This window comes from Coregonus clupeaformis, unplaced genomic scaffold (genome assembly GCF_020615455.1).
Source record: "Coregonus clupeaformis isolate EN_2021a unplaced genomic scaffold, ASM2061545v1 scaf3886, whole genome shotgun sequence".
Lineage (NCBI taxonomy): Eukaryota > Metazoa > Chordata > Actinopteri > Salmoniformes > Salmonidae > Coregonus > Coregonus clupeaformis.
Genome location: NW_025537340.1, coordinates 3,324 through 8,551, shown reverse-complemented (window position 1 = coordinate 8,551; position 5,228 = coordinate 3,324). Strand labels below are relative to the sequence as shown.

The following is a 5,228-nucleotide window of genomic DNA, read 5'->3' as shown; positions in this document are numbered from 1 at the left end:
CCACAACCTGGAATTCAGAGTAAAGGTGTAAACAGCTTTATATTTGTGTTAGTCCCATCTCAGTGGTGAAGTGGATTAATTCCAGGGATAATTTTTGTACAGTAAATGTCTAATAATTGCCATACGTGTTTCTAACTTCCTCAACAGTAAGATAACACTAAAACATGAAAGAAACCTCCATTGACTGTTCAAAATGACATTTTATCATTCTGGGAACATGTGAACATTCAAAGAACATTGAGGGAATGTTTTGTGCACCCTGATACATTGTAAGAATGTCATCACAACTGGACAGATTTTGTGTTTTGGGAACATATCCTCACAATGTTCCCACAACCTAAATAAATGTTTAAGGAACTTTTAAAGAACATAATAAAACGTGTTCTGGGAACGTTCTTGCAACATCAGGTTAATGTTTCTTCAACCTAATAGAAAAGTGTTAGGAACTTCTAAATAACATAAAACAAGTGGTTCTTGTAACATCAGGTAAATGTTTTAGGCACCTTAAAAAAAACATTGTATAATCATCCGCAAAACTGGACAGTTTATGTCTTATGAGAACATTTGCCGTAACCTAACAAATGTTCTGGGTTGTCTGTCTTAAGCCCCATCTCTTTTTTAGCAAAAATGGTGATGGTGGAGTCTTTGGTAATGGAAACCATTGTAATAGATTAAGTTATTTATTTATTTTAACATCTAAGAGAATCCGAGATTCTTAGTAGACGATTTGATGTTTTTTTTTTGTTCATGTCCATACGTCTCTACCCTGCTGAGATATTGAGATATACTGTATAGATTAATAGGCATTACCAGGCAGCTAGTGCTGAGTGCATAAAGCCCCATACTGCCATCCCCTCCATCTTCCTGTGCTCTTTGTCTCCTAGTGTGTGTGTGTGTTTCTTAGTGTGTGTGTGTTTCTTAGTGTGTGAAGGAGAGAGCGTGTGCTTCTCATGCAGCATGTCACATCAAAAAACATTGCACCCCTGAGAGAAAGAAGCTCAGCTGTGACAACAGCCATAGCAACAGGACCAACACACACACACACACACACACACACACACACACACACACACACACACACACACACACACATATACACACACACACACACACACACACACACCACGTGACCAATACATGTACGCACGTACCCAAAGGGTAATTGCACACACATACAAAATGAAAAATGGTGTAGTATGTTGAGCACATAGAAATACAGTACAATTGACCTCTATCTTAAATGCCCAATCTCACCCCTTTTTGTCTCTCCCTAACAACATTATTGCCTCCTAGTAAAGATTGGCTGTAAGTGCTTGTGATTTTACACAGCCAGGGTAAAGCCCTCTGAGAACGGTGCAGTAAAGAGAGGGTGCGTCCCAAATAGCACCCTATTCCCTATATAACGCACTACTTTTTACTAGAGCACGCATATCGCTATGGTCAAAAGTAGTGCACTATAGGGTGCCATTTCGGATGCAGCCAGTGAGATGGAATCAGTCCCACAGCAGGGCCAAACTACAGCACTATCACCAGAATTATGGAACCCAAGGGAAGGAGTTCCAGGAAAGGAGGACAATCATCCCTTGTTTTTTCTGCAAATCTGCATTTTGATCCCCTCTATATCTTTTTCATTCACCCCTGCTTCTGCTTCTTTGTATGTATCTTGCTGTCTCACTATCAATCTATTCTTTATTTTCTTTCCCCCTCTACCTCCTCCTCCTCTCTCTCTCTCTCTCTCTCTCTCTCTCTCTCTCTCTCTCTCTCTCTCTCTCTCTCTCTCTCTCTCTCTCTCTTCTCCCTCTCTTACTATAATAACCGGTCTGATTCTGGTGGCGGTGGTAAATGCTGCTCCTGTATGCCCTCCATCCCTCCATCTCCCCCTCTTTTTCTTCCACCAGCCAAATTACCAGCTGGTTACTATAGAGACGTGTTTATAAATGCACTTTCCTGTTTTTATGATTCCCAATCTGCCCTTTTTCTCACTGCCTCTCCTCCCTCTGTTTTCTCCGCCTAGCCTTACTAATGGACTGGTTTTCTTTCTTTCTTTCTTTCTTTCTTTCTTTCTTTTCTTTCTTTCTTTCTTTCTTTTCTTTCTTTCTTTCTTTCTTTCTTTCTTTCTTTCTTTCTTTCTTTCTTTCTTTCTTTCTTTCTTTCTTTCTTTCTTTCTTTCTTTCTTCCTCCTTCCTGCCTTCCCTTTTCCTAGGCTTTTATCCCTTTCTGTTGTTCATTCTCTTCCTCTCATATCTTCTCAGTCTCTTTCTCTCATATCTTCTCAGTCTCTTTCTCTCATATCTTCTCAGTGTCTTTCTCTAATATCTTCTCAGTCTCTTTCTCTCATATATTCTCAGTCTCTTTCTCTAATTTCTTTGCCTCCATCAACCCAGTCAATTGCTATGCAAGTCTCATTCCAGAGAATTAATGCCTAATTTTCACCCAATACTCAAATGAGCGAATTCAGAAACCTGTTTCCCAATATACGTAGGTGTTTACAATACCACAGGGCTTCCTGCTTTGTCTGGCTTGGGGCTGAAAAATGCTTTTCTCCTATGATCTAACCATTGTGCTGCTGTTTATGATAATGCATGTGTGTGGGTATGCATCATACATCATTGTTTGCCAAACACTTCCCTTTACCTTTGTGACCGGGGAGCTAATGTAAAGGGAGATAAAAGCAGTGGGTTGTCTTTCTGGACCCTCATGAAAGTCTAATGAAGGTCTGATTCATGTTTGTATGCACCCAAGTAGACAATGAAAATATTAGGCATATTTATGACACTCAAAGTAAAGTACTGCGGGCCTATATGTTACACCTACAGGGTTCAGGCATAGAAGGAGCTAATGCAGGACAAAGGGTTATGGGAACAATTATGCAATGAATTAGACCTGCCACCAACTCCAAAGCTACACTTAAAGAGGTAATTCTCGAATTCCCTGCTTAACAAAATATGTACAGTTGAAGTCGGAAGTTTACATATACCTTAGCCAAATACATTTAAACTCAGTTTTCACAATTCCTGTGTTACGGTTCGGCACTGTTGTTCTTGTTCCCTCTTGTTTTCTGTTTCCCTTTTTCCCTGTGTGTGTGTTGTTTGTGTCTGTCTCCCCCTGCTGTGCAGCCCAGTCAGAGGATCTAGGTCAGGGGCGTGGCCATTCTCTCACAAGATCAGTTACATCCAGCTGCGTGCTCATTGTCACCAATCAACAAGCAGTTATCTACCCGGGCCGGCTGGACACCTCTCCAGCGCCAGTTCGTTCCTTCACCACCTGTGGTAACTTGGCTCCGTACAGGAGTCTCAGTTTAGTTGTTACTCTCTTAGCTTTATAGTTGTTTCTGCCAAGTTTGTAACCTGTTTTCTTCTTGACCAGATCCCGTCGATTCCTGCTGCCTGCCTGCCTGCCACTCCCACGCCGCAACCCGCTCACCAGTTGTCTGTTATCCTCGGCATCCAGCTCTCGGTGCTACTGGCTCTCCTCACCACGCAGCTCCTACCCCGGTCTGTAGCTGCTCCACCCTGCACTACTCCTCTCTGCCAAAACCCCCTGAATAAAACAACATCATATTCACCCTCGTTGTCCGTGTGTCCGTCTCTGCGCCTGAGTCCCCACCAAATCTAACAGAACGAACTGGCCATACATGGACTCAGCAGAGACGCCTACATGAAACAACGGGTGATGGCGTACAACGCGCCCTCCATTCACAGGGGAATGTTATTGGGACAACACGACCAACTCATCGGGTCTCTATTGGATAACAACCAGCGGTTGTTGGATCAAGTATCTCAGCTCACCTCTCAGGTAGCTAACCTGGTAACACTCACTACTCTTCCTCCCTCTGCTTCTCCTCCGCCTGTTCCTCCTACAGTTGCTCCAGGCTCGGCTTCGCTCCTGCCCTTCGGGAACCCCACGACCTCACCCGAACCTTTTACCGGGGACCTGAACAAATGCCGTGGTTTCCTGCTTCCAGTGCCGCTTGGTGTTCAAACAGAAGCCCTGTCGTTCTCCACGGAATCCTCAAAGGTACATTACGCTCTGGGGTTACTAAGGGCCAAAGCTTTGATTTGGGCAGAAGCGGCTTATTCTACTCAGCAGATTGCCAGCCTGTCGTTTGACGATTTTTCCTCTCAATTGGAGATTGTGTTTGATCACCCGGACCATGCCGGGACCGCCACAAAGAGACTATTGAAGCTACGACAGGGCATGGGTGCGTGGCTGAATACGCCATTGATTTTTGGACCTTGGCAGCCGATTCCAAGTGGAATGACGACGCTCTTCAGGGAGCGTTTGTTAACGGTTTGAGTGACACAATTAAGGATGAACTAGCTGTTCGTGAGGAGCCTGCTAACCTTCATTCTCTCGTTTCTCTTGCTACCCGTATAGACAACAGGCTACGGGAGAGAGACAGGAGAGGGCGGTCGGGTCCGCACTGCAGGCGGGGGGCCCTCGCTTCTGCAACCCCGAGCAACACCACCACTCGGACACCGCCCATACACCTCAGCGGATCCCTCCACGGAACTGACGAGCCCATGCAGCTGGGCCGCTGCTCGTGTCCCCTGCTGAAAGGAACGGCGCATGCGGGCTGGTGAGTGCGTGTACTGTGGGGACCGCACTCATTTTCTGGTTAACTGTCCGTTCGCCCAAAAGACAAAGCTTGCAGGTAAACGTGGAGCGTACTTGCAAGTGTTACACCTGACTCCATGCCCACAGCACCCCCGTCTAGTTATCCCAGCTGCAGTCCAGTTCAGGAATCTGTCTCTCCCCCTTTAGCTGCTCTCATTGACTCTGGTGCTGAGGATAGTTTCCTGGACGTTGACCTGGTTACTCAGGCTGAGATCCCTGTTAAGCCCCTGCCTAAGCCTATTACAGTAACCGCTATTGACGGTCATCAGTTTGCCAACATCACCCATCAAACTGTCCCCAGTTTCTCTCATACTGTCAGGCAATCACAAAGAAACCATCCAGTTTAAAGTAGTCTCCTCCTCTGCCTCCCTCTTATCCTCGGTTTCCCTTGGCTTAGCCTTCACAACCCCCATATTGACTGGCAAAACCACAAGATACACAGTTGGAGCACTCACTGCCCATTATGCTCTTGCCTTGGGTCGGCTATTCCGCCCTCTGTAGGTTCCCCTGCATCCCCTGTCAAACCCCCCAGACCTCTCTTCAGTCCCTGACGAGTACCTGGACCTGGCCGAGGTATTCAGCAAGTCCAAAGCACTTTCACTACCACCTCA

The 5,228-nt window shown here is 45.7% G+C and overlaps 1 long non-coding RNA gene across 1 annotated transcript; it reads left to right on the top strand.

The window, feature by feature from the left end:
* The first annotated feature begins 3,236 nt into the window (after positions 1 to 3,236).
* On the top strand, positions 3,237 to 3,565 carry LOC123490417. The gene is made up of 2 exons (XR_006660942.1): positions 3,237 to 3,269; positions 3,367 to 3,565. It is a non-coding gene; the product is annotated as an uncharacterized LOC123490417 (long non-coding RNA).
* The last annotated feature ends 1,663 nt before the right edge of the window (positions 3,566 to 5,228 follow it).